Source organism: Empidonax traillii, unplaced genomic scaffold (genome assembly GCF_003031625.1).
Source record: "Empidonax traillii isolate 1590-97213 ecotype Southwest subspecies unplaced genomic scaffold, ASM303162v1 scaffold839:size271545, whole genome shotgun sequence".
Lineage (NCBI taxonomy): Eukaryota > Metazoa > Chordata > Aves > Passeriformes > Tyrannidae > Empidonax > Empidonax traillii.
In genome coordinates this window covers 26,176-37,589 of record NW_020956032.1, presented here as the reverse complement: position 1 = coordinate 37,589, position 11,414 = coordinate 26,176, and positions in this window count along the sequence as shown.

The following is an 11,414-nucleotide window of genomic DNA, read 5'->3' as shown; positions in this document are numbered from 1 at the left end:
GCCTCTAAGGGTTGTAACTCCAACCAAAAATCTTTTAAGCAATTACTCATGTGAAAATTAAAACTGTAGGATCTTAATTTCAAATAAGTCTGTGCTGTGTGGGTTCTTTGATATTTGCTGCGAAAGAAGATCTGCAGCTGCCTTTCCCCAAGTGAGGCACTGGTAGGCTTTCTTCTTCAATCTATTCAAATACTATTTTTTAACATTGACAGGAGCTTATTCTACAGGAGCTTCTTTGTCCTCTGTCAACCTTGGCTGAAATTAAACAACAGGAGGAAAGACTTGAGAAGATGGGCTGGAATCATCATTATGCTTTGCAGTCATTCCATCAGGGTTCATTCCTGCCACTAACATGGCCCATGGAAGCACAGATATAACATATTCTGTGTCCCAGACCTCCTGTCATGCTGCAGAAGCTTTTCCAGCAAGTGTTTTGATTCCAGGTTTAAATCTCAAGTTCATGCTTTTTTCAGTTGCAGCCCCAGAAAGTTCACGGGAGATCCTCACATTTTACTTTCTTATAGGCACACAATCTGAAAAACAAAGCAAGCACACCCCAAAAGCTCAAGAAAAAAAAAAAAAAAACAACCAACAAACAGAAAGCAAAAACTCAGCCAGATTACAGAGCATTTAAAGCAGACTTCAGTTTTTCTAAATGTAAAGCCTCAGGAGTTCCAGGCCAGTATGATTCTTCTGGGGAGGACATCTTTGCTACAAAACAAAGAACCTAACAAATAACCTGAGACAATGCCCCAGTACTGCCTTAGTTCACAGTAAAGGGGTTATAGATAAACTTTTTAGTGTTACATTTTCTGACCTGGTAGGACAGCCAGGTTATTATGGTGTTGCTATGGGGTTTTTTTTCCTAGGTTTTTTACACTACTTGATTATATTTATAAAGAACCTTTGAAAACTGAGACTAAAACCTCTTTTCCCTTTATCTGTTTTTTTTTTTTTTTTTAGCACTTATACTGGAATATGACCCAATAGGTAAAATGCTACTCAATATTAATTATTTTAGATGAAAAATGGTTTAGCTGATAAAGCTTTTAGAATCCTGTTTATATATCCAAAGGGCAAATCATTAAAGAGTCTGGTGCAGTAAAAAAAAACTTTAACCTTCCCAAAGAACAGAAAATATGTATTATGTTAAGGTTGTTCAAGCTTCTGTAAAGCAAAGATTTGCTGCATCAAGGAAACTGAAAGGCAATAACAAAAGCAGAAACTGGAGACCATGACATAGGACCCACAGGGTCTGATGATGAGCCATAGGGGAAAGGCCAATCTCTGAGGCTCAGATTCATACCATTTAATTCTGGACACTTGAATGAATTGGCTAATGTAGGAAACAGGCCTCCCTCACTAGACAATGTAGAGAAAAAAACCTTCTTCAAAGAGAGTTGAAGCACAACCAGAATTAATACTTCTCTTTACTACCTGTGGGAGAAGTCTTAACTTTCAACCTGAGACCTCACTGAATTGCACAAAGTTGCTCCCTTCCCAGGCATCCCAGACTCGAGTCCAGCTGTCTCCACTGCAGCCCAAATGGCTCTTGCTGTAATGTATGTCCATTCCTTCTTCTCCTGTATCCAGCAGAGAACAGTTTATTCCCCTCCTCTGTGCAGGAACATTTTACACTGTCACTGTGTCCCCTTAGTGATGTCTCTGGAGTAAACAAACCCAGTCCTTTCAGTCTTTCAACTCCAGCCACAGTGTCAAGGCCTCTGGTTGTTCTCATTGCTTGCTTTTGGGATCACGCCAGTGGGCTCACATATTTCTAAAAGTTGGCACCCAAATCTGGCCACAGGCGTTGCCAGTAGCCTAATGCCAGGCATTTATTTGCTACTCTATTTTCAATAAAGTGAAGGGACTATTTTATGTCTTGCATGCAGCTCCTGCTTGTGGTGCTCGTGTAAACACAGTCACCACTCCCCAGAGACCTTGCAGCATGTCAGGATTAGCAGACCTTTTCACTGAGAGAGAAACAAGGGCCCTACCCCCTTAGTCCTGCTCCCACAAGAATGTCTTTTCATGGTGTGGTAGCTGGTGCCAAGAGTAATAAGAGCAGGAAATGGGTATAAAAAGGAAAAGACAAGTTCCTTGCAATCAGTAGGCACTAATCCCACTGGCCAAACACCAGTGGAGATGCTGAAGTTGTGAGTTACAGTCTAACTTTGCAACACTCCTTCTGGGTGCCACTGGGAAAGCCATTTGTCCTGTCTTGTCCCTTTGATTCCCCTCCCAACTTTGACATAACTAATGGGTTTAGCTCTGTAGGACCAGATTCTGTCACTCTCCTATCTCACTCAAACCACCAGCTCCACTGTAGTATAACTGTCAGTAACAAATAAAGGAAAATGTGCTCAACCAAGCCTCCAAAAAGTATGTGATCTCAAAAATAGGTGAATGAGAGCTCCAGAGAACGGGGAAACAGTAAGATGTCCCAATTTTCATGTCAGAAGCCCTCCTGTGTTCCTTTCAGAAATACCTTTCCTGTGTTGGAGACTCATCCATTGGAGAACAAAAGCAGTGCCACACGATACAGTTTGCAGTGACCCATGAGTTCTGTAGATAAAACACGATGAACAGCAAACACACAAAGCAATCAGGAAGGCAAAGGGTTCACAGAGAGCCTGGGGCCTGAAATATGTTTTCATAAACAAACTCCTTGAATCATTATGAATAATTAATGTGTAAAAAGCCCCATACTCATTCCTGGATAGTGCGCAGAATAAAGGGATTAATAAATCATAAGGAACAAGGTGTTTGCTGAGTGACAATAGCTAAGCTAACTACAAGCTTAGCAGTTTCAGATTGCGAGGCTGCAGCGAGTATAGCCTGTGGTTACTGTCAAGAACAGCTTGAACACAGAGGTGTCTCAATAACAGTTCTGCTATTTAAAATAGTAATATTATTTGGTCTATGGGAGACCTTTCAGATGAGGACTGCAAAGCGGTTCGCAGCTATTCAGACTCACAAAAGCCCAGTGAGAGCAGAGAGAGTATTTATTATATGCAATTATGGCTTTGTTACTAATGCATTACAAATTTGTTGGCAGGTGGAAGATTTTGCTACTCAGATATGAGGGAGTTACATGCATTAAGTATATTAGCTAACAGAGAAAACTTTAAAAAATTGTTAGTCTCCTTTTTTATCCAAAGGCATTGTATATAAGCAACAGGTATATCAATGATTTCTTGCAGGTGTTATTTATGTTACTTGGTCATAAATTAATTTAACTTGAAGCCTCAGTAAGGTATTAGTATATTATTATATGTTTTGCTTTTGAAGAGGAGGGGGGAAAGGGAGGTCCAGTAAAACTGACTTCAAAATTAGAGTCTTACAGTGAAAAGTGAGATACCATTCAAGAATGACTTTGTTTCATCACACTCAAACAGAACTAGAGAAGCATAGGGCTGGCAGAGCTGTGCTAAATGCCTCCAGTGCAGCTCCAGTGAAATCACTACAACTTTGCTGATTTACCCGCACTGACTGACTACGGCTATCTCTGCATTTTTTTAATCAAAAAGATATAATTTCTAGAGCTTGGCCAATTTTTCCTAAGCAAAATAAAGGGTAGAATGCGTAAGGTGGCAAACACTGTAATCTGTTCTTAAAGACGATGTCGTTTCAAGAGAAATACATTTTGTTCTACTTGGGACACCCAAGTAGAGGCATCAAGTTGAGGGGATTACTAACACTACTGGTACATGGCACTTCCCTCTTCTTTCTTAAAATAATTTAAACTAATTACAGCTTGAGGAATCTGTTAAGAAGGCTTTGCAATTTTGGGGGTATGGGGCTACTCACTGATGTCCAGCAAGGGGCTGAGTACCCTCCAATCCTCCCCAAAACCCTGTGAATCTGATCTAGCACTACCAGGCTGGATCAGAGTTCACCCTTTGACATTTTTACCAGTGCTGTGGCTTCACTGTCCGGGGTAAAGTCTTTGGTGACCTGGCACCACTGGCACAGCTTGTCGGGAACTGTGTAAGGATTGGCTGGAGCTGCCAGCACTGGGCTGACATCTGGATCATTGTCTGTTGGAAGTTTATGGAGTCCGTAACAGATACAGAAAATCAGACATAAGTTTCTGAGAAAAGGTTCTGAGACAAGGCTCTTGTCAGACTCCAATGCCTTCACAGCACAGGGCTTTATATGCAGGAGAGTAATTTAGCTCAAAAAGTACTCTGGAACAAGTTACCATGAAAAGAAAGACACTGAGACCAAACTCAAACTCAGGGTCACTTCAGCTTTTTTTTTTTTTTTTTTTTTTTTTTTTTTTTTTTTTTTTTTTTTTGCTGGTTAAAACTGTGTTTTAAGATCACAGTTATTTTATTGAAAAATGTAGGTATATAGCTTTAAATTCTGACCGGATTTCCAGAGGTATAGAACACGTCTATCCACTTTACCTCCAGGAAACAGGGGAATGCTGAGCACTTCACCTTTTCACACCAGGTGTCTGTTGCTAAATGCAGACTGAAGAGATATTTCCCAATAGGGGGTATCTAAATAGAGGATTTGCCATCAGAAATATGCTGTTACCCACTGAGCTGCGATATCATAATTTAATTTGTTATGACAAATTAATAAGAGAACTGGTGGACAGTGAGGCAATTTATCACTATCTCAGCAATATTTTATGATAGATAGAAAAAAGTGCATGCCCTGGTCCACAACCACTGAAAAGTAAAATGTGCATAGGTGACAAATAGCTTAATTCAAAGAAGCAGTATCAAGGCCACCAAGAAATGGTCAGCAGAGGTGTCTCATAACAAGTAAGAAGAGGTCATTAGAAGCAGATAAGTTACTTTAGGCGTTGTCTTAAATGCAGAGAATGTGTTTAGAAGGAGTAGGTACAGTCCACTTCCTTTCCCACTTGCCAGAGGATTCACATGTTCTGCAAATCAGTCAGAGCAGTGGATTAACTGGTAGCAGGTGAGCTCAGAGGTGGGATATGAGGTAGGTGAAGTCAACCATCCATTTTGTGACAGCCGAGCCCCAGCAGTTTTCACTCAGTATCATAAACTGTCTACATATAAGGTTGATGTTAAGGATCTTTAATCTCTCTCAGTAAGCAAGTTTCCAGAAGCAGATATAAAAAACATTTATCAGAGAGGTCCAAAGTAACAGATTAGGAAGCAAACAAATAAACCATGAGCAGAACCCCTACAGAATTAGATCACAGTTTTACAGTGGATTTTTTTTTTTTTTAAGATAACTGTTAGCTTTTGGATTTTTTTCTAACATAATAGCAACTTCACATGGCTCTGCACGTCCCCCAGCTAACACTGCTGCATCCTACTATTTCCTCTTATTTTACCTAATCCTGTGTTTATTTTCACCAAATAAAAGCATGGCAAGTTAGTGTTGTGCATTTGCTGCCTAGCTGAGAGGACAGAGGGCTCTCAATAGACGTTAATAGGCAGCAACTGCTGTTTACCAAATCTGAGGGAAGACTTGTTTTTTCTCTTAACAAAAACAAAAATCAAAGTTGGCTTAAAAGACATGAAGGCAACTTAGGCGGACCATTACTTAGCAAAATCCTGTTACCAAGCATTATGGACTCCTGCAAAGGACAGGTTTGAAAAACAAAATTTGCAACACAGCATCCCCCCAAAAGCTTCGAAAGGCACTCTTAATGCCAACAAAAAGGAACAACTTTATCACATGTTGTGACACAGTCTCAGCTATTCAGAGATCTTTCCCAGGGTACTGCCCTAAGTGAGCATGAACCACAATTGATTTTTTTTGCTTAAAAATAATTCAGAATGTATTTTCTCCCAGTGGGAGCCCTAATCCAATTCCCTACCGGTTCCAAAGCCTCAGTTCTACAGCTGGAGACACTCAGGCAGCAACACTGGGCTGACCAGACATCTAAATCAGTCTTACCCAGCTCAGGCAGCTGGAGCTGAACCCCCAGCCGTGCTGCTTAAGTCAGTCTTGTGCCATTCAGAACACGTATACAGATTTCCCACATGTTGGAAAATCCTGGTTCCACCCCAAGCCATCTGAATGAGCCTTTTTGCACATTCCAGACACTTGTTTACATGCTCTAGTTCTTCAAGACGTGAAAGGGAAAGAAATGGTTCCTTGACTTCCACACTTCGCTGGACACCAAAACACTGTCACGGTGCCTTTTCACTGCCCTTTGTGCCCATGCCTCAAGAGGTGCTTTTAAAGCACCAATTTTGTTCCAGTTAAAAAGTGAGAAGATATTTCCCAAAGTGTGCTACTTTCATTCTACAGGTGGGTAGGCTTCAGGAAGGAGAAATTAGGCAACTTCTTGCATCCAGTGTGCGTTGAGGCAGGAATAGACTGGAGTAAAATCTCTGAGGACTTGTAGTCATCACTCCTCTGCTCTCGTCTCTGACCACAATCCCTCTGTATAAACAAAGGTTCTGGCCACTGCAGTATTTTCTGGTCTGCTGTAAAATGTTTTGCCACCCCTCTCACAGGAATCCTTGATGCTTAAAAAAGAGGCAGCCTTACTCAGGCTTTTCTCACAGTGCCAGTGAGTCTGTCGAGGAGACTGATGTCAAGAAAGTACTGAGAGATGGAGACCTGGAAATTTGAGCAATTAAAGGCTTAGTTATAATCTGGATTAATGAGCATATTATTAGTATTATTATTATTTCTCCAGATTAATATTAGTCCAGACTGCAAATAAAATGTTTCTGTCAAATATTTACAGGCATTAACTTCACAAGAGTTGCATCAATAGCAAAAGGAAGACTCAGCTTCCAGAAACACAACACATGGCTTGTTCTTAGAGAAGTCTGAATATTACTTTTGCCTCAGAAGAATTCAGTGTTGCAGGATGAATGATAAGACAACAGCAAAAGCACTCTACGAACTAAGACATCAGTCAGGCCCAGACAGCAACAGCAAGTCTAGAACACACAGATGGCAAATGTCACTGAGAAAGGCAAAATAGGATTTCCTCCTGGGTGAGATACTTCAAAGCTGAGCTGCAGACCTCCTCAGAGTGGGATGGAGAGGGATTGGGGGTGAGAACACTGAAAACTGTCATCTCAATAGACAGAGCCAGCTTTTACACTACTATAAATTGGTGCAGCTGCTTTTGTATTAGACTTCTCTATGGCAAATAAATACACCTGGAATGAGCCAGGAGTTTTACTCCCATTCAAAGTTCTGCACACACAGGATGAAGCCCCCTTTCTGAAAGGGACACATTGCCAGAGTCAGAATAGCACCTTTCTTCACTCTCCTAATGACACCTCAGTCCATGACCCTATATTTCCTTAAAATTTTGGGTAGGATTATAAAAAGCATCACAATTCTCATGAAATACTGGAAAAATAGAGACCTGGCCTCAATCCTATGGTGAAAGTCAGAGGATTTTTAAAATCTGGGCACTTCCAAAGAGCACTAGGGGAAAAAAAAGGAGTCCTCCGTCCACTCTGGGAGGATGGAATAGTGCTGAACTCACTGGTCAAACTCAGCCTTTTTCTGAATTTTGACTTTTAGCAACAACAAAACACAGATTTCAGGAGACAAGAAGGCTTTGGCTTGGCTGTTCCTCAGCACCATTTTACTCAGTGGGTGAGTGAGACAGAAAAACATGCAGTCATTGCACCTCTTTTATCATCTGAAGGGAACTAATTACAGCATGTTTATAAGGGGGTCTCCTGACAGAAAAAAATGCTCTAAATAAGGGCTGGGTTGCTGTGACAGGGCTGTCTGGAGCACCTGGATTTACTTAGGTGTGTTCAGGTTGGTTTAGGGCTTTTCAAAACATTGGTAGGCTGAGTTCTGTACATGCTAACCAACAAGCAGCCACAGCCCTTGAGTCAACAGGAATTAATAGGCATTCACTGCTTTGGACCCCCTAAGTCAAACTCAGGGTGTGCTTACTAAGGTAGCACTCACCAGTACATAGCGTTCCTCGTGTAATTGTGGTGTCACATGCTGGAAAGTACGGCCCCTTTTCTTATTCAATACATTTGCTTTATGTTTTCATGACATTGTTTAACTAAAATCAACTACATACAGTATTTGGAGCACTGTCACATGTATTCAAGAGATAATGTCAATGGAATTGCGTGTTGTCACAGGATAACAGCCTCCCGCTGTTGCTGAAATGCCAAATTGAAGCTGAGGCATTTATGGAAAATAAACGTCAAGTCAAAGCAAAGATGTTTATTTTAAAAACAAGAGACATGGATCTTGTGGCAATGTTCCATCATGTCTCTATTTCTCTCATAACAAATGTCCAATGTGAATAGAGCCAAGTGACAATTTCTTCCTGGGACAGCACAGAGAGGGTGAAGCTTGATCACTTCACATGGGGACTCGCAGAGTTGTTTCTCATCTGCTTTCCTTCACTTGAGGTTTTAGTCAGTTGTCCAGGTAATGAGCATAAAATAGTTTCTCAGATGCACGCTAAGTTTACAAAGAGATTTAGGAAGACATCAGGAAGAAAAAGGGACAGCAAATGCATTTTTTATTTGCTTTTATGTAGTCCTTTTTCTCCATGGAACAAATGTCAACAACTTGAAGCTCACTGAAATGAGTGGGAGGCTTTCCAGGCATTTTAGTGGGCTTTGACTAATGCCTTAAGAGAGCGAACAGTTAATATTTTAAGAGGACATTATGTTGATAATGGTGGTCCCTGGATTTGATGCATGAAGGCATGACTGGACCAAGGCTGAACGAGGAAGACAAGATCCTTCTGGGTCATAAGGGGCACCACAGTCACCCCTTGTGCCTGGAAGGCAACCGCTCCTCCCGACTGCTTGCCCACAGGAGATTTCTGCTCAGTCCATGCCAGCCTCACAGCCACAGTGAAACTGTTTCTTCATCGCATTTCTCCAGTAAAGCTTCCTTAAATCCAGCTGGTTACCCAGCAGCAGAGATGACCGAATTTATTTTTCTTTTCGTGGAGAAAACTGAAAGTTACTTGTCAAGAGTCAAGTTGCTGAGATACAGTAAAAAAACCACGTCGAAGCTAAAAGTAAAACCTGGGAATGTCTGGATCTTAGACATGATGAAATCTGATCTGTAGCCGAAAATTAGAGTTTTGTCAAACCTAACTGTAAGACCTGAGTGATGAGACATTCAGTGCTACTCCTGGCAACCCAACAGGTTTAATGTCCCAAACATTCTTTCAGATATTAATAACAAATTTTCCCTTTCATCACATTACCACTCCCTGAATATCCTTGTATTCATCTAAATTATTTCTCTCCCTCCACGACAATTTTTTCTTCCTCCAACTACATTAAGAGATTATGTCTTCAACAAGTTGAATTGCCTCACCACTCTCCTCATCTGCTAATCCCACCATCTTTCTTCAAACATTCATCACCCTTCTGCCAACATCTTCCCTCCCCAGCCAACCTCACAGGCTGTGTAAGATATAGCACTCAGAGCTCAGAGCAGCCCTGAAGGTCCAGGGGTGGCCTACAGCAGCACAGCAGAGCTGGCAACAGCAAATCCACCGGTCCCAGCACTGCCCCAGCTACAGCTATGATGAAGCAAGAGATTGGCCCCAGTGTCCAGCACCACTCCCAGTCTCCTGCCCCGCTGCTGGTGCTGCTGACATTGCCCAGGGCAGTGCTGCGAGTGCAGGAACATACCCATTCAATAGGACAATCATCTGTTTGCCATAGAGGGAGAGGCAAGAAGACAGGCAGGGAGCTGTGCAAACCATCTCAAAGCACTGGGTTTAAAAACACACCTAGACAGGACACTTCAGTTCCTGAAATGTTGAAGCTTCACCACTCATGACAACAGGGTTCTTCAAATGCAAAACATTTTGATTCTCATCAGATCTGCTTGTCAACCCTATGCAATATAAGACTGATCTCTCCTAATAACTACTGAGAGTTTGGGCTTCCTTTTCTCTTTTTTTTTTTTTTTTTAATGACTTTCAAAGGAAAAAATAAATTAATTTCTCATTTAAAACTCTGATCTGGAGAGAAAAGTAGAAACAAACCATTTCAGTGCTGTAAGCTCTTCTCTTGACCTAACATTCTTACATAATATGCAAAGAAAGAGTGGTATTACAATCATGCTAAAGAACTGTCTGAAATGAAACAAAAAAAAAAAGAAAAGAAAAAGAAAAAACAAACCCACACACAAAGAAAATTTTGAGTTTAGGAACATTTTCAAAAGGTAACGCTCTGAAAGGGGTTAAGCCCACAGTGAATATTTGGCTGCTCTGCTGTGCAAGGGCCAGAGGGATGTTCTGTACAGAAATTGTAAATTTGCTTATTTTTTCCTTTGGAGATGCATTGTTTCCCAAAGACATTCTGGCTCCAGCTCTGATCTGACATTCCAGATTGACACGTGTTAAACCAACAAAGATACTGAGAAGCAACACACAGTTATGTGTCTTCTGGTTTATTGCATACTTGCCAGTAATTTCCTTTACTTCTCCAACCTTTAAGCTTATCTTCTCTTACAGTGGGAAGAGACCTCCAGCTGGAGACCTCATAGGACAGCTCAATAGGCAAAGAGTTGGCATTTTATTAGTTTATGGTATTTATTAACTGCATAAAGATACAACAGCATAATGGATCTGGACAGATGACAGATGGATGATGCTCCAGGAAAAGCAAGCAAAACAGCTACAGAGTATCCCCAACACTGCTTCAGTGTCATCTTGGGAAAAGTATTTAAGATTTTATCAGATTTTTATCTGGCTGATTTTGCAGTAAAATGAACTATACACATTCACAAAATACATCCAAGCATCTCAACTGTGAAGGCTTTGGTTCAACGATGCACTGCGGGGCTTGTACTTAAAGTGTTCCAGCTAAACATAGAAAAGAAAAAAATTGTCTCTATCCCACAGCTCCACTAACCTGGTTTCAGATTATAATTTTTTTTAAATCAGGATTACAGATATCAGACCTGGACAAATATTCCTGGACGCAATCCTTCTGCTTTTCATTTGGCATAAGGTCTCCCTCTGCTCTTGAAGATGTCATGCCTCCTGTCCTTCCCACCAAAGAGGGTCATGCTGTGGTCCAGCAGACGACAAGCAGCAAAGCAAAGTCCATGGGAACATGAGGGAATGGTTTGCCAAGCAGCAGGTCCATGCTGGTGTGTGGCCTTTAGTCAGGGTTAAATAAACAGGGTGTAAATAAATAAATAATTTTTTCCCAGGTTGTGACCTTGTAAATCAAGCCTAAGCCTGGAAGGGATTTTTATGGTCCAGCTGGAACAGCGGAGCAGTCTTAGTAGAATAAATATATAGAGGAAAGAAAATAACCATGCCTTCCAATTGCTCCCAGAGTGCTGTGGGGGATGTTTGGTGCTGCTGTAAGACATGATGATGATCAAAAAAGCAGGAGAGAGGGGACATCTCTCTCATTTACTCAGTGGCTGTTCCACATTATTTGAAGATGTTTTAAAGAGGAGTAAAATGCAGTTAAGTGCACCCA